Below are 19,036 nucleotides of genomic sequence, written 5' to 3'. Positions count from 1 at the left end.
TGGCCAGAGACATTATGTTACTGTCCCACCTGACAGGCCAGTCAGTTTTTAATAACTGCTTTATAAAAGTCACACCAACATTAATCTGATACTGCAGATTTGTGTCATGTGAGTGGGATTAGATTATACTTTGATATAAACTCTTTTTTAAAGTCACTCAGAGTATTACTGTTGAATTTTCTGATGGTCTTTGCTGCCTTATAAAATAATGAAAATAATTAAGAATGAATTTTGTCTCCATAGACACTTAAACAACAAATAACAGTGGAAACTTCAACTGATATCCCGTCTGTTTCCTGCACATTTCTGCGTGCCGTCGTTGTCTATTACCAACATCTGCTTTAGGAAACAATCTGGAAAGCATTGTCTTGTTTCCAGTGATGCAACGGTTCACAGAAGGCACATCACACCCTGTAGTAAACTGTAGTAAATGCGCATTTAGTAGATTGCAGTCAGAATTTTGCGACAAACAAAAACCAATGCTGCAGACAAATTCCACAATAACAAAGCATTACAGGTCCAAATTATTAAGTTTTGAAAAGGTCTGACATTAGTGTCAAAAAGTTTTTCAGTAAAATTGTACTCACTTTGAAATAAACGCATACAGAGCATTCTACAAGCACATCAGAAGACATTTCAAACTGTAGATGGAGTGAAGAATGCAGAGGAAAGTAAGGCAAATGTGATATTGTTGGGTTAGGATGCCCCCTGCTGTGGCCTTAGGAGCAAACTGCAAAGTGAAAAGAAACAAATATGAAACCAAATATGTCTAATATTAGACATGTAGTGTATGTGGCCAAATCCCCCCTCCCACCAAACACACGTGCACAATAATCTGAACTGCACTAATAAAGTAACTGATGCTACTGCTAGTGATTACGACTGGCCCCTATCCATTTTAAGTTTGTTAAAATGTATTTTACCACAGAGAATGAAAATATTCGCTACATCCTCATTATCAGTCATCACAAGTTTTATGTTCTGCATGTTGATAAAGAACAATCAAATGACTGCTCTACTTCTTTGCATTCATGCAACTTAAAATAGCCAGTGATTAAACTGCATTTTAAAAGATGAGGCAGGTATAAAGTTAAAATAATAAATACTATGAAGGAAAAACATTCATATTATGTTTAAAAGGCTTAAACACTAGAATAAGAACATCTAGCTATCTCTGTACAAAATTGCTATTTAAGTAAATCAGGAAATGAGAATGTAATAAACAGTCAAATAATAAAATTACACTTGAGGTGGAAGTAAAGTGGTGTGAAAAACATCTTGATAACTGGAGATCAGTCTCTGACATCTTTGTGATGGAATTTTGACTCATTCGCCTCTTAAGGCCCGGTCACACCGCCCGAACTTTGCTGGAGCGTTCCTTGAACGGTGGGGTGGGGTGTGTGTGTGGGGGGGGGGATTTCGACAACGCTCGCACAAAATGGGAAAAAAAATCGAAAACCCGGGCGTTGGTTTAGCAGTGCACCGCTGAAGCCGGCGTTGCTTTAGCGTTGGTTTAGCGGTAGCGAGCGTTGGTATAGCGGCGTTCTGCGCATGCGGGCGTTGGCTCGGCGGGGGTATAAAGTTGGTTTAGCGGCATACCGCTTGTGACTACGGAGCTGAACGGATTGTTCATCAAACATGGCTGGTGGCATCCTCATGAAGTGCTGGAAGGCTCGTGAATCCTCATTCCTCAGCTCCACCATCAGCTTGTCATATTGTCCATGTTCAGGCCTTCTCAGTATCCACTGTCTGACCCACACAACTCTGTCTCTCCTTCTTCTCTCTCTTCTCCTTCGGTCAACAGCTTGTTGCAATCTGAGGAGATTCTGATTCTGCTGCTGGACTAGTGCACCAATCATAGCAAGTCTCTCAGCACCCATGGTGATACAGTTTTACCGTAAATTTGAGCAAATTCGATATAGATGAGGTCTGAACTCAACGGCAGCTCGATTCCAAACGAGCTCCTGGTCCATTTCTCCTCGTATTTATAGCCAAATTCTGGTCCCACTCCGACACCTCTATACCAACGCCAAACCAAAGTTCATCGCCGCCATTGATCACTGCTTCAATGCCCGACACCGTTCCAGCAACCCCGTGTCCGCTCGTAAAACGCTTACAACCGCTCCACCGAAGTTTGTGCAACGTTTAATCGCCGCCCGGCCAACGCTGGCGAAGCAGCGGTGGTCCAGCGTTCAAGATTTCTGCGTTGGCCTAGTGGACCCAACTTGCGTCTGGCGGTGCCAAACTTTGACTGGGCGTTGGTGGAGTGGGGGTGAACTTTGCCGGGGCGGAAAATTGCCCCCTCCTCACCGCTTGCAATATTTTGTGCAGCGCAAAACTTTCGGAGCGGTAGGAGGGCCCCTCCAGAAACATCAGCGGTGGCTGAGTGTATACGGCGTTGCTTTAACGGGGGCCGACTTCTGTTAAACGGTGGTGAACGGTTACGAGCGGTGATGAATTTTTTTCACCGTTCAAGGAACGCTCCAGCAAAGTTCGGGTGGTGTGACCGGGCCTTTAAAGAACTGCATTATTGTTGCAGTATTATAAGCTTTGTAAGCATGAACTGCTCTTCTCACATCCTGACACAAAATCTCAATTTGGTTTAGGTTTGGATTTTGACTAGACCACTCCAAAACTTTCCTTTTGAGTCATTTAGAGGTGGACTGACTGTTATGCTTTGGTTCATTGTCTTTCGACAACTCAGCTGAAGCTGAGCGGTGTCTTACAGACTGGTGATCTGATGTTCTACTTCAGAGAACTGTGTTTTCCACAGTTATGTCAACTTGCTCCAACCTTGACATTCTTTTCGTGGAATACTTGCATTAAATGTAACAGGACTTAAATCGATAGTGCATTCTACCAAAAGATTTAAGGGTAATCAAAGGTGTTCAGATCAGCCTATATGTGGTTTTCACCTCACCGCTTTGCCATGGATGCAATTTTTGCATTGTCTTTTGTACAGTGAGCAAGTGTAGGTGTAGTAAGTGAGAGCGGCATGCAGTTCCTTGTATGCTATCCTTGAATCTTCCTGGATGACTGGCTGCTGTGTCAAATCATCTCAGTTTGTAGATAATATCTTACACTGTGAATTTGTGAAGTCCTGAAAATAATTATGAGAGCTCTGTAACCCTGAGCTGACCAGTGAGATCTTTGAGTAACTTCAAGGTCCTTGAAATGGTTTGTTCGAGTGATGATTTAAATAAATGAGGCTGGCATCTTTTCTAGTTCAGCTGCAACCAACTTTAAGTACAGTTGAGTAGTTCTTTTAGATTCAATGTGAGCTGAATACTTATTCATATGGGTCCAGTTGGTATTTAGTAACTTCATTGCCTCAGTACATTTAATTATCATTTGAACTTGTTTTTGTGTTATTTCAGCTTATTTTTGTTGTATGTTAGATTTTGTTCGAGGGTCTGACCCCATTCGATATGAATAAAAATAGAAGAAATCAGAATAGGGTTGAATATATTTTCACAGCCCTGTAATTGAAAAAAGTACTTTTATAGTTTCGGTGTTACGCTTTTATATGTGGCAATGAGACATAGTTTGTGATGACACATTGCATATGCATATTCTTAGAAGTCTTGCAAGTGGGATTTACCACTGCTGTGAGCTGTTTCTACCCTTAGCAGTTTAAATTACTTACTTAAAACATGTTCTGAGTTAGTGTCTTATGATTAGTGACTAGGTCTAATGTGAACACAATAGTCTCACAAATGTAGGGTATTGGTTTCTTGGTCTTTGTTTTTATTGCTGGTTGGAAGTGGGCTTGGAAGAAATATGGATGTCATTTGTTTCTGTGCAAAAATTAAAACAAACAAATTCTGGATCAAAATGTGAGGACAGTCGAGGAATTGGTTACTCGTGTTGCCAGTAGTGTGACACCCAGGGCCTTTCCTACAAATCAAGTTCAGCATACCCAGGATATCTTTTCATTATCTGATATCACTACATCTGACAACCCCAGTCCCAGCAAATGGTAACCAAAAGTTGGTTATCAACTCAGTTGGTCAAGGCAGGGTTTCTGATTTAAGCTGTAAGCGTCTTCACAAGAAAGAGTTGGCACTGGCAACAAATGACCAGTTGCAAACATGGACAGGTCTAAAGCCATATATATCTCACAAGAAGAACAAATTATAATCCTAATTCAGTATGAGGAGTTTTAGAATATAGTACAAGCTAAATGCAACACAGCTGCTTCAATGCAGGAAGGAAAGCTTGCAACAAAAAAACTGCAAACTTTGTGAATGTGTAATAAATAGGCTTGTTGGTGTCACGGTCCCATTGTGTACTGTAGGTCTGAAAACCTAGAATTAAATCTGAAGTTACTTCACTAATCCCAAATCCTGCTTTGTAGTACAGGCCTCAGGACACTCACACTGTCATGATGAAGCAGATGAGCAAATTTTGAGTGTTGAAACTCATACTAGATAATAGATAGCTAAAGATGTCTACCCTAAATTTATAAACATTGATTATCACTTTCTTAGTCATAAATATCATGTATTACAAAGTAATAGAGTATATCTGAAAGTAAGGGCTTTTAGAGTTAATGTTTAAGCGCCAATAATGGCTGTCACTGTACTATTAAAATGTGTATAATTTATTCTATATAAATATTGCATGTTTTTCTAGTCACCTTGTGATTCATAGAGCCTGAGGCACAGGGGTCGTATAATACCTATTTCCTTGACCAGTTGTATATTAGTTGAAAGACAAGAATAAGTGTTATTTATTTTTGTAGCGTTTTTAGCTCTATCCTTAAATATTACATCGTGTATCAGGATCTGGTGGACGACTGAGTATAAAGAATTCAAGAAAAACTCGTATCTTATATTAAAGTGACTGTGGCAGCTGTTAAGTTCCTCTTCAAGATCTCTCAGTTTTCCAAATATTGGACATATTTACCGAGGAACAGACGTATGTAGCCTTGAGACTGTATATTAATCGTATATTCTTACAAGTTTAAAATACTTCCCTGTTATATACAGCATTATAATCGTTCCTCTGCTTCCTGCTCCATATATAAAAAACATAGAAACATAATTCAAGCGAAACCGGAAGTTCCCGGAGGTGACTCCTCTCGCTGCGGCCGCGCGCTCTCCTGCTCTGCGCGTGTTTGTAAACATGCGTCAAAAGCATGTGACCGTGTCGACGCATTTCGGAGCCTCGTCCAATCAGCAAACGGGGGTGTGTGCGGGTGGGAGTGGCGTGGCTGTGTTGCTGTGAAAATGTTGATGGGCAAGGGGTTCTCATTAGAGCAGGGGACCACTCCGGATTCAATAATAAGCAGGAGGTTGATGGGAGGTTGTGGACGCGGTGACGGAGCAGTAACAGCAGGGAGCGGTGGTGGTGTTGCGAAAGAGCATCTACGCGTGACAGACCTCTTCCTCCAGGAGAAAGTATCTACATCCACTGACTGCTTCGGTGAATATGTGTAATAATTTGGATGGATATATGTGATAATGATGTCTGTAGTGGGTGGTGGGCTGTTTTAGTGATGTCTACTAATGTACTTCATTAGTTCCCCCCCAGTTTGATGTTTATGTAATGTCGTCGTGCTTCACTTGTTAAATGTACAAAATGTCTTTCCATAGAAGAGACCACTAAAATTACGCATGGCCGTGATTTGATTATCATGATGTAGTGCGCAGTTTCCAGCGCTCTTTCCCAACGTCACCCGGAAATAATAGGCAAAGCATTTTCTCTCAGCCTTATAAAACATGCCTGTGCGGATTTGAGGCTCATTTTCCTCGGAGACAGCGAGAGGGCAGAAGAGTTGGGTGGGATGGAGAGGTGTGCTGGATGTTTGCTGCAGGAGGGATGTTGCGCACTTCAATTTACCTCAGGAGTGAGTGGTCTGTGTATCCATGCGGTACTGCGTAATGATTTGATTCATGAGGCAGATGTTGTTATTGTTCATGCCAGAATGAATTTTTGGTTTGTTGTCAGCTGTGCAGATTTAAATCTGTTTCATTTAGCCCATAAAGTCAAATGTATGAGCAGGAGGATTAAGTTTATGCTGAAGTTGAGAAGCAGAAGGAAAAAGGTAAAATACTGAAAACTAGTATGCTGTCATAAAATGTAAATCATAAAGGAAAAAGTACAGCTACTACTCTTTCAAAGAATTTTGTCGGATATTCTACTGACTTTGAATTTTGCCACCGTTGCACCTGTCAGAGTGCGTCATGCTGTGTTTGTGGTGCTTTTTCCAGCTAAACAGATTGTATTGAATCTGCAAAATGTGGAAAGAAAAGAAAAATAGCCATTTCATGTGTCCGTAGTTGAAATTATGTAATATTGTTTCTTTGGTTGTTCGTTTGCAGAAATTGATTGATTTTTCAAAGCATATTGTTTCTAAAGGCTAATTTTTTTCTTTTTATTAATCTATAGTGCGTGTGCCTGTTGTGCCAGCGCCTTGACTCAGCTCCATCCATCCAGAGGTTTCTATGTCATACGCACTTTTTATTCCTGATGTAAACAAACCCCCAGAAAGCAATACCCTAATTTAACACAGGATGGCGCATTTGTGCAGGATGAGAGAACAGTTTGTACCAAAGCAAGAAAGTTATCCAAAACAATCCTCTGGGATTGAGTGAAAGACCTTAAAGGGAAGTATTGATGCCACACTACAAAGCGAGAGGGAAACAGCACCATACGCATCTAAAAGAGAGCCATTAACTGTTTATTTTCATTCATCTTATGACTTGGAATTCTGGTGACAGAACAACTGGTTCTGTTTTACTTCGGAAATAAAATGGGAGAACATCTCTCAACTTCAGAAAACGTCAAAATGAATACAGTCCTTTAACCAGTTGATTTGCTGACTACGTAAGATGGACAGCAATGAAAAACAGTCAGCGTGACCTTACAAATTGAAATTGACTGCCGTCTAGGTTAATATTGCTATTCCTCTTTTCACAGAGAGAAAATAGGCCTTGCTTTCAATTTTCCTTGAAAGGTAAGAACCCCACACATTTCACAACAAACAGAACAAATGCCACAGCAGTGCAGTAGCCCACTGTTTGTATCAATTACAGTCAGCAGATGAATAACCGAGTACACATTTTAAGTGTTTAAGAGCAGTGCGTGACCAGTGTTTGACAGAGGCATGCCAGATAATAATAGAAAACAATTAAACTGTTTATTTTAAATAAAACAATGTAAAACCAAGGCTTTTTTTTGGCATAAAATCAAAAGATGTATGTGACTGGATTAACGATCTTTGCCCATTGTTCCCATTACTGCCAAAAACAATATCAATGGAGCTGACTGGGCACCTTTCCAAGGGAGAGATTAAGGTTTAGGAAGTGGAACAGGCATGGCTGATAGATGACATGGCTAAAATTAACACACTGGCCACTGGATGAGGAGCATAAATAGCAGACAGCGAGGACTAACAGTTGGATGTATCTTCAAAGCTGTAGCGTGTCTGTCAGCTAAAATACAAATTACTGTCTCAGTAAAACTCCCAATTTTTGTTAGAGCTTGCTATATGTTGAAACCAAACTTGTCAACGATGCTGGAATACCCGTATGGACTGGATATGGATATAACAGAAAAAGTAGCGGAATGAATAGTATTTTATTGACTGCAAATCCACATATCAAATTCAAATCCCTTATTGAATGTCATTACATTTAATTAGCATTATTGGCAGGTACCTAAGACAAAGAAAAATTATAACGTAATGATTTTGTTTAAATCTACAATCACATGAAATATTAAAATTTTTAACCTACCTTCTTATTTTGCTGACATGGATTCAAAGATGAATCGTATATCAGAAGCAGACCCTATAAAAAAATAAATGAAATTATTATTATTTGAAGGGATATGCAAAAGAATACTAGCCTAGCTGCGCTAGACAACCCACGGAAACGAATTTAATTCTCTGCCAGGGTGGGTCTAGTTACCCTCCATAAGGCTCGAGGCTGGATGCTCCTAAAACTGGCCGGATGAATCACCATGAAGTGTAGAGTCAGAAGGCGGGCGTAACGAAGTGACGACAGAGGTGCGACGATTCTGACAGAAACAACCGGCGCACAATAAACAGTTATCTTTCAACTCGGCTTTGGCCACAGCCCTTAAAGATTTGAAGCTAAAATTCAACTTGAAAGATAAACAAAGGACGGCACTGAAGTGTTTCATTGAGAAGAAAGACGTATTTGGACTTATGCCGACGGGATATGGCAAATCCTTAATATACCAGTTGGCTCCGCTGGTTGGGAAGCTAATAGGACTTAGCCACAATCCAGCGCTCTAGGAACTACGTCAGCCTATTCGTTGCACTGATTGGTTGTATACCTACCCAACTGCTGCAGAGTGATTTGAAAGACAACCTTTTAGCCCGCCTCCCTCCCTGTCGAGCGGCCCTAGACCCTTGTGCCTTCAGAACATGGGTCTAGCGCAGCTAGGCTAAAAGAATACGACATTTTAAAATATTATCTAATATCTGCTTTAGCAAAAAAAAGTAGCATTAAACACAGTCAAAAGCTCAACTTGCATTCATTTTCCTTTGTGTTATTGTAGCTGTCTTGCACAAGATGCACATATAGACCGAGGACATCTTTATTCTGGAGGAGCAGATAGACCTCAATCCTTGGATCAATACCCTCCACATCTACCAGTCTGCACAGTGCAAACATGCTTTGATCCCTCAGATCCCTTACATTTCCCATATAACTCGAGGGTGAAAACTGATTCTTTTAGCAATGCTCTCCTTTCAGTCCTGTAAGGTGAATCTGTGGGCTTCGTGTTCTCGGGCTCCAGTGGGGAATCAGGACATCACCAGCTACAAGTGCTTCAGGGAAGGAAATTTACTGCCGCATGAAGTGCAGGTTGATGCTGAGACTTGTAATTTAAAGATAACAGGAACGTTCGACTTCAAAATACAGGGCATAGCCGGTGCTTCGATAGCTCAATCGAGCTTTTGAAATATCTATAAAAATATAGGCGAGCAGTGAGACAACACTGCAGCGTAGAAAATATGTTAAAAACAAAATTGACTGCAATTCAGCACATAAGCCTGAGCCAGTAGTTATGTTTGTTCGGTTTAAACACTGCTCCCTCTGGAGGCATTCTTCCAAGTTTTTAAAAAATGTTAATTATTTATGAAAGCACTTGTTGATTGTACATATTGCTGTACATCCCTGGGATAAATAGGTGTGGTGCCAAAATTACACAGACAAAAACTTTGTTTCCCTTTTGTTAACTGAGACAAAGGATTGGTTTCAGCTTAGCATATAAAGGAGACTTTATGCTTCAGAAACGTAGACAGACCTAATAGGCACAGCCTTGTTGAGACAGACAAGCTCATAAAAGAGACAGAACCAAGCTTGTTTCTCTTGTTAAGTCTGCTGGAAATTGTTTGTTGTAATGTTTGCGCTGTGTCATGGATTCAAACATTATGTTCCATTGAACACACTTTTTCCCAGACTAATCATTGATGCTGATACTGAGAAATAGTTTGGTTTTATTTTTGTTTTAGTTTTGTAAGTATCTTGATGTGAGTTTTGTACCTAACAGTAGTTGTTTGTCTTGTCACGATCAGTGGTGTTGTGGCATTATTCAGAAGCTGACATGAATGGTTGCTTTAGCATTCACAAGGCAGCAATGCTATAAAGTTCAGCTGTAGAGTCTTGACTAATAGAGTATTCACAAATTTTCTTAAATCATATTGACTTTACAAGTTGAATTAATTGGACAATTTTAATTATTGTTTTTTATTTTGTCCTTTTATCTTCCCACAGTGCCGCTGTCTCATTTACATTAGAAATGAAGAATCATCTGATCAAGGTATGTGAACAATCAGATAAACTGTAACCTGAATTCTTAAAATAAACCCTGCTAATGATTGTCTGAACTAAGACAGACTATTTATAAAATAGAAACACAGTCCTTTTAAAGATACAGCTACATTCTTGGTTTGCAATCCAATACAACGTCGTTGCATAAATTCTTTACTTTATCTATTAGTTTCTAGTATTTTTTGATGTCTTTTCACAATATTCTTCTGTTACGTAACCAGATGACAATACTGTTTTGAATAGAAACACTGGATTAAACATTATTTTGTGTTTCCTTTAGGGCAGAGCTGTGGTAGGCAGCACTGAAAGACGAAGCGCAAGGGGTAGGTTGCTACCATGTGAATATTACATTCAGTTTAAATTCAGAGAGAAATTAAATTCCTCATTAGACAGTATTAAAAAGCCAAAAGACTATCCGACTGCTTATGCAACTGATACGCACGCTGGTGATGTGCCTTTAAAACCAGTGGGTTGTCAGGTGATCGAGGAGGCTCAGTCAGCTCAGCCTCACAGGCAGAGGAGCCGGAGTGTGTCTCTAGCCGAGAGCATAGAGGAGAGCGCCAGAGAGGAGGGCAACGAGAGGGAGAGACCCAATTATAAGGGGACATAGGGGGAATGGCCATTGTGGTAGGGTCCCTTTAACTGCAGTCTGCTCATGCTCACTTGGCTTCTGTGGCAGCTAGCAAGTGTGTTTCTGGCTCAGCTTTATCAAGAAGCTGCGTTATGTAGCCACAACAGTGGTATAAAAGCACAGAGAATTAAGTGCTGCGTCACACTCAGGAAGACAGAATAGCGTGGTTGTGCGTGCGTGTGCACAGCTGTGCGTGTGTGCATGAACGCGCACGTACATATGCATTTGTGTGGGGTCTGTTCTGCTTCTGTGTGTCAGTTCGAAGTAGCAATCTAATGGCAGTTCTGCTATTGCAACAAGATGAAAATCAAAAGTGCGCGTGTTTTAGAGGCAGAAAGGAAGGGAAAGGGAGATACAGAGAGGGACGGAGAGCAAGTCAGAGAGGGAGAGAGAGAGAGAGATTTTGGATTAGTTGCTACGTCACTTTTTCATGTCAGGGGAAACAGAAGCCGAGATAACAGAAGAGTCATCGTCAGTCGTTTTCCACCTGAAGTGGATACAATGTTTTCGGGCAACCTCGGCTTTCTCCTCCTCTTCCTCTTCCTCCTTGGTAGTTTTGATGTGTTCTGCCTGTCATTGTTACGCGTATGTGTGTGTGTGTGTGTGTGTGTGTGTGTATGTGTGTGTGTGCGCTGTGTAGTTCCTGTGAGCTCGTACCGGAGTTTCAACATGGATGCTGAAGATGTGACAGTTTCACTAGGTCTTGTTTTGATAGCATGGTAAGGTGCGTGTTGGGTGAGCAGAGGTGTGACAAAGGGGTTAAGAAAGGAATATTCTGGAGGGTTCTTAATATCACAGCGAAGCTCAGTCAGGAATGTTTTTCCGAGAATTATCGAGGTATTCGAACATCGCCTTTTCTTTTTTTGCCACCATTACCTCCAGGAGAATGGATGATTATATCGTTCCAAATAGGTGAATACAATCATGCATGGTGTCGTCTGACCTATTGTGAAACAGTATTTTATGCCTAATACACAAATATATGCCAGTGTGTACAGATGCATCCCAGCTGACAGTACGGTATGTCAAATTAAATCAAAGATTAGATATCGTTGTTAAATTCAATCAAGACATTTTTATATATCGTCACGTGTTTATGTGTGCATATATGTATACACACACTATGTGTGCATTCAAGCTGTTGCCCACTGATCTACTTCTTGTGGTTAACTCTCAATGAAGTTAAAGGGAAGAGCAAGCATCCACAGGGAGAGGCAGACATGTATGAAGGCAGAGGCTGTTGGAGATCCAGCTGTGTGTTGCTATCAGATAACAGTCTGTGGCTTGTGGCACTTTTGTCATGTGATTTGTTTTCACCCTCCAGGGCCACTGGGATTTGGCAAAACCCTTCCCAAGACACATTTTGTTCCTGCGTAGTTAGGAGAGACAAAGATGGTGACGCAGTCATTTCTGGGCTGGACTTCTCTTTAGGCAGTACACAGCTTGTATCTCTCTTTCTCTCTCTGTTTATCTGTCCGTCTATCTGTGTCTCTCCTAGAGAAGGGAAAAACGGAAGGGGCTAAAATGTCATGGCTCAGGATCAGAGGGAGAAAGAGGAGAGAGAAACTGAGATAGAAGAAAGAGAGATGGAGAACGAGAGTGGTTGTTTACCTTGTTCTCTTGGTGACTCTGCTTTGGCTTCTCTCCAGTTCACATGCGCTGGACTTCCTAAGGCTGATGCATCACAGGCCATTGTGCCAAAGCTGGATTCTCATTGGATGGGAGGAGCTCCCCTGGCTCAACAAGCTGCACAGCGATACTTCATTGGCTTATAGCAAACAAGTTGCTGGAGTTGAACGTCTGATTGGTTGGGAAGTACTGTTCTTATATACTAAGGTGTTTGTAGTTGCAGAAATAGTTTTCTGTGGATACGTGAAAAGCATGTATATGGGGTCATCTGTTTATTGATAAAAATGTAAGTGCATTTTTTGTAAAAAGATCATGTGTATTCTTTGTCGGTGTACACAGCCCGGTAATGTTTTTACAGGTTTGTCAGTAGTTGTTTTCTGAAGTAATTATCATACAGGTATGGTCTAATGTCTGATGATGACATTTTTGATCATCCCTGCCTCTTATGATGCAGCGGGCTAATCTCAGGGCTTGGTTACATTGTGTTTTACAGGTACCGAAGCTTGAACATGTACAGGTTTATTAGAAAGTTTTGGATTCCAGATGAACTTCCATGAAAGAGCTGCTAAACACCCCTTTAAACTGAAGTAAGTACTTGTGTATTTGTTCTCCATTTCCTTGCCTCTAGATAAAAATAATTTTTGCGTCTGTCAGGCAGTGCACAGACCATAAGAGTCGCTAGGCTGCACTAACAATTAATCAAAAAATAAATTCAAGGCAGGACAATTGGATTCTGACGCATTTGTTTCCAGTTATTCATAACAGTCACCTCCAGGAAGCGTCCTGTGAATTTAGAGTGACGTGTCCATCTCTTTCTAGGAAATTACAGGCAACTACAGGGCTCATAAAATAAACCGTGTACCCCGGCCTTCCCATTCACTTTGAATTGTCAGCAAAAAAAGGGCTGCTCAGCATCTTCTGCACAGCCTGACACTCTGATACCTGTGTGTTTATGTGAAGGGTGGAAGCCTCTGAATGGACAAAAAGCTCGAGACGAGTGAGGTTTTCTATGTTGGCTGAAAGTCCATAAGATGCTACCTTTCTGAGCTGATGCAAGAGCATGCGTGGCTGCTTGTGGTCTGCATTGCAGCTCCAGCTTCCACAGTCAGCGTATCCGTCTCTCTCTCTATTCTAAATGTGCTGACAGTAAAACATATTTTATACCATCCCTGCCACTTTATTTTTCTTCTGTAAAGATAACTGTAAAGAAGAGGATGATTCTCAGCTTCAGCATCGATGCTGGTGCTCTCCCAGTCACCTCACCACTATGGGGGGGGGGTCATTCCTTATGAATGAGTTAGCACTACAGTCTACCAGTCTGTGTAGGTGTAGGCTACACATCAATACAAGCGATAATGAGACACACAGCCAGAGACAGAAGTTCACGATTTAGGTCGCCCACAGATAATTGAAGCACCTTTTTACAGTAAAATAAATTTTAACTTCTTCGTGTTTAGTTAATACGTTAAGAACTTTAATCATATTGCTTGTCGTGCACGTTTCGCTGCAGTTTGCCCTCAGCAGTTCACTGTTGGTCCAATATTCCTACATCTCTGTAAATACGTACTGATATTTATCCCTTTGGGCTTCTCGGGGGTGCTTCAGAGTTCCAATGTGAATCTGTCGTTGACCACTCTCTGTAGGCCTCCTGTCCCTTTAAATCTTTTATAAGCGTTACACAACAGGTCTAGTGGCACACAAGCAACAAACAACCCGAAAAAGAAAACTGACAGGGTTGGGTTGAGGCAGCCAGGCAAAGGAACCAGACACCTACGGACACACAGGCCCTCTGATCAGCGTCGTCACTGCGGCTACCATGCAAACACACATACATATATAACCTCGCTTCACACACAATCGACCACAACCCCAAAAAAAAGAAAAGAAAAAGAAAACCGACCTGGCTTGGTTTATCCGAAGCCTGATAAGGAGTCATAAATGCCATGGGGATTTTGTCCTTCCTGTTATTGTGAAATTCAAAGTAAGTCACATCTGATGTTTTGGGGCTGGGGCTAAGGTGTCCCTAATTTGGCTTTAATCGGTTTTAAGACAAATACTGTTTGTGGGAGTTGTCATTGTAAACATGAAGGAATTAAGGCAGACTGTGTGTGGGTGAGTGTTCTTGAGGTTTTGAAGAAAGACAATGAATTGTCAGCGGTCCTTTCACCTGCATGCAAAAAGTAAAACCAGCCGGAGGAAAAACAGATATTAGAAATGGTTGACTTGGCTTGTACTTTGTTGAAGCACTTGGCAACAAGTCAGTGAACTGGCCACTACCTGCCCTTGCCCCACCCTCTCAGTGGATTGTGGCTGTGTTTCTACATCACGACTCGCATTGCCAGCATTTGACTGCCACTTCCCTTCTTTTCCCTCGTAGTGGCTGGAGAGCAACGCGTTACCATCCTCTCTATTCTACCGAGCAACAGAGAGAAAAGGACTCGTCAAGGTATGTCTACGTAGAACTGCAGGTGAGCCTGTATGTTAAAGACATCCAGTGCAGTGGCAGCATTTTCTGTGTATCTGTTCTTGTTTGGCCCTTCACACATCCACGAAGCTTGGATCAAGTATCAGATCAGATCGTGTGGGCGTGTTGGAGAGAAATGGATTGAGACGGAGAGGTGTTCTGGCGCTATTCAGTGGTTTTCCATTTCAACTCTCTCTCGCTCTCTTTCGCTCTGCCGTCATCTGCTTCCCTTCCCTCTGCTTTCTGAACCAGGCCAGTGAATCAAACTTTCTTTGTGGGCTCAAACCTGAGCCTAAACTGTCCCAGAGTGCATTACATCGAAGTTCCCTTACTGCCTCCACGATGCTGTTAAGTGCCTTGGGCCCTCAGTTTAGTCCATTCAATAACAAGATAAGAGACAATGCAGTTGAAAGCTTACTGTGCCTCTAACTAATTCAATAGCATAATGGAGATAAATGAGCTTAAAAATTAACTGTTCAGTTTGTCAAAGTTAAAGCCTGCAGATGAATCAAGACTTTATACGACGTCTCTAACACTCATAAGTTAGCTGTCCCAACTTACAGTAGGAACTACTCTATTGCAATGAAATACTATATATTTACCTTATATTATTGTTGGTGTTCGGTAAAAGCGTAATTCATATCTGCAAACACAGTATGCAGTGGACGGTTTCAACTAGACCTGTAGTATCCAGGTCAGCTGGTTCATTAGTTGGTCAGTATGTTCTCATCTGACCAAATTCTTATCGATGCTGTTTTTTCCATAAGCAGTGCCTTAATAGCTCTCCAGAAATAATCCATTATTTTTGGTGGCAGGCAGAGGACCTGCAAACCTCCTTGTTTCCTTTCCTTTATGTCTTTGAACTCATCCAGTAACTGGAGACTGCTAGGTTGATTTATGTAACATTGCTGAAAGTTTACTCATGGTTTCCCCGAAAATAACCGACACTCTGTCAAAGAAGTTGTTTGTGTAGCTGCATTTTGTTACAACAAAAGGCCAAAAAGTTGAATGTAAACTTTTCAAACAGCAGTTTGCCAACAACCAATATGGAATATCACCTAAAAATGGTAGTCCTTGTCAGCATTGTATTCTTCAATAGTTGTTCTGAGATCACAAGTTGATTTTATTGTTGGTATTTACGGTTAGAGAGTCCCAGATATTTATATTGTGACCCCCAAATTGCTTGGCTAAGTTTGTTAGTGGCAAAAGATGATGATGCAAGATGTTAAATGTGGGAAGACTTTCTGCATATGGATTTCAAGACTGCATTATAAGTATGTGATAAGTGGTGTTGTGGACTGCTGAGTCTTTGTTGAGCTGTGCACTTATGGAACTGTTGTTTAGTCACTAGTGTATATAGACCTCTTTCCTTCTCGCTGCATTTGACTGCAAACACAGCTTTTTATGTTTATTCATAATTCATTTAGGATAATAAGTGCACTCAGTGCACTGTGGCATATTTAGTTAAAGGAGAGATTTCAAGCTGATTTTTGTTCTTGTTTGCCTCACAATCATTAATTGGCTGAAGAGTAGGGACAGTTTGTCAAGACTGTCTTTGGCGGACTATCGTCTTAGTTTCTAATCTCATACAATTAATGTTCATTGAGCTCCACTCTAATCCTTTGATTATTTTAGTGATCAGTGGTAAAAGTGAAATATCTTTCCCCAAACTAGTGTCACTATAAACCTAAAAGTCACTTTAAAATATGGATGTAATTTGAGAGAATATGCTGCATGGGCCTGGAAGGCATCCCAATCTCTACCCTTATTTCTATAATACACATAACACTTCTAGAAAATTGAATCCCAATATGAAAATATTTATATCAAAAGATTTGTATGTGTACATATTGCAGACTTCTAAATCTGAGCAGTCTCCCAGGCCTCTGCCGTATCAGCGAGTGCTGCACATCATCAGTGTCTCTCATGCTTTGTGTTAGTTACAGTACATAGAGATATCAAGCCAAGTGTGTATCTTCTACAGTACCAGAACCACTGCTTTGTTCTATTCGTTCAGTCTTTTCATTTCAGTTGAAATGTTTTTTGAATTCACTATAGGAAAATCCTGCTCGGGTCTGCGTAATACCACATCTTTGATAATGAAAAAATATAACTCCTTGTCGTAAGTTCATGCTAATTTTGCATGTTGTCATTCACTGTTTTTTGCTAATATTAGTTTTAATTCCTGACCTTTTTTAGATTCTGCTGTGTTGTACACCGTAGAAGAATGGCTTTCATTAGAAGTGCCCCCCTTGGAAGCTGGTTTCAGATGGTGGCTTAGAGTATTGTCATCTATCTAGCACCATTTGAAATCAGTGTTCTTGGGGTGGGAAGTGTGTTTCCCTGACCGTCACAAGGCAGCTGCAAGGTGTCTCAAAAGGTGCCCACTGATGAAAGTGAAAGAAAGAGACGTCACCTGGAAGTTATCACTCCCTGAAGCACCAAGATGTGGACTACAGACTACCAGTCTAGTGACATTCTGACAGCTCAAGCTCTTTGTCCTCTTTCCAAGGTTGACCGATTTCTTTTGGTGTTCAGAGTCTGTTTCTCTTTCTAGCACCATTTGAAATCGGTTACAGTGAAGGACAGATCTCATCTTACCTTGAAGAGGATTTTGCAACTAACTGTGCTCTTTGACTGGAGTGAAATTTTGTGAAAATATACTCACCGACCACTTGTCTCTTTGAAATCTAATGCAATCCAGTACAACAGCTTTTCAGGTTTTGTTGATGCTGCACTGGAATGCATTACATTTAGAAGTGTTCCTAATATTTTGTCCACCCACTTAATATTCATGGGGCAATGGGAAAATGCAAAACATTGGGAGAACTTTCAAATGTAATGCAAACCAGCGCACCAAGACCACAATGATAAATATACTGACAGGAAAAGGTAGATTATGAATAACACTGATTATATTGTTATAGTAGTTCCTCTATGGGATCTGACCACACAAACCAGACTTTACTCCCCACTGGCATCAGTGAGCTTTGGATGTTCATGATCCCATTTCCAGTCCACCAGTTGACCTACCTTCAGCCGCTTTTGGCAGGTACTAACTTTTGCATACCACGAAAACCTTACAAGACCAGCTGTTTTGGAGATGCTCCAACTCGGTCATCTAATTATCACGGTTTGACTCTGGTCCAAGCCACTGTGATTCTTATTCTGGCCATTTTTTTTTTTCTGTTTCCAGAGCATCATCGTCGAGAACCAACTTCCTAAATTATCCTACCCGTTGACAAGGTGCCATAGTAAAGAGATGATCTATGATTATACCTGACCCGTCAGTGCTTAAATGTTGTTGGCTGATCTAGTGTATTTATACGCTGTATACATACATTTATGTTCTTTGCAGTAAAGTATTCAGATCCTTTACTAAAACTTGCAACATGGAACTTTTGTCTCCCCCTTCTGGCAGTGAGTATAACTACAAAAACACTAACACAAGGTTAAGATGTATATCTACAGGTGAACTCACTTTTATTTTAGACTGTGAGCCTTCCTCTGCCAAGTTTCGTTTTTTTTATCTAGAGAATCAGAAATGTTTTTGGATGCTTCCTAGGTTTTTTGACAATAGCCCCATCATAGTCCTACGTGCTGTAGTTTACTCTGCCAGTGACCAGGTACTGATGGCTGAAGTGAAACACATTGTTACCGATGCAGGAATGTTGCCACAGAAACTGATTCGAAAATTCCACTACATCGTGAAATACAAATGGTTTACCTGACACCAGTGGGCATAATCAAAACAATGAATGACTGATGTAATTAATCCTAATTAACACATAAAAGCCTCACTCCAGGTTAAGGTAAAAATAACAATACCGCAATCTACAATTCATCACGAGTTTGTTGTTAATTTTACAGTGTTTTGTTTGGAAGTAAATGTTTAAATCTTCAATCTAACCCAACAGCCAATTACAGGTAGTCGGAAGTACAATATTTTCCATTGAAATATATTGATGAATAAATAAGTGTTATATGAAAGCAGGTTGGTTCAAGCACGTTAAATTGCACTTGCGTACTGTATTTGAGACATTTTGTGTTTTCCAACTTTATCAAGGGACTATACAGACTACAAAATTGTTTGAAATCAATCCACCAGATGGCACTGTAATATCACATTTCACATTAGTCTGTACCCAGAGTTGGGATTTTTAATACCGTAATCGCTGTGGCTGTGGGAATCAGTTGTTTTAATTGTCATTGTTTAATTTGTTGAAAATATTTGGGAAATAACTAAAATGTTAAATTTAAAAAAAAAGGACTCCAGTAAGTCAAGTTTTTAGCATGTATAGGCCTTCAAGGGAAAATTACTGCTATTGTTCAATTTGAATGTACAGTAATAGCTGCTGATTACTTCTATACTGAGCATATTCACAGGTAATCACACCTGTATACTAAATACCAAATGTAACAGTAAAATTCTGTTTTTTTTGTCATGTGAACCTCATTTCCAATGGGAAAAATGTTGAGAGTACATTGTAAACAGAGCCTTCA

The 19,036-nt window shown here is 40.6% G+C and overlaps 1 long non-coding RNA gene across 1 annotated transcript; it reads left to right on the top strand.

The window, feature by feature from the left end:
- Nucleotides 1–5,194: 5,194 nt before the first annotated feature.
- Nucleotides 5,195–19,036, top strand: LOC110953912 (uncharacterized). Its single transcript, XR_002595897.2, has 7 exons — nt 5,195–5,427; nt 6,925–6,961; nt 9,753–9,798; nt 10,090–10,132; nt 12,090–12,656; nt 14,447–14,515; nt 16,733–19,036. It is a non-coding gene; the product is annotated as an uncharacterized LOC110953912 (long non-coding RNA).

The sequence above is a fragment of the Acanthochromis polyacanthus genome, chromosome 6 (assembly GCF_021347895.1).
Source record: "Acanthochromis polyacanthus isolate Apoly-LR-REF ecotype Palm Island chromosome 6, KAUST_Apoly_ChrSc, whole genome shotgun sequence".
Lineage (NCBI taxonomy): Eukaryota > Metazoa > Chordata > Actinopteri > Pomacentridae > Acanthochromis > Acanthochromis polyacanthus.
This window is presented reverse-complemented; position numbering and strand designations above follow the sequence as displayed.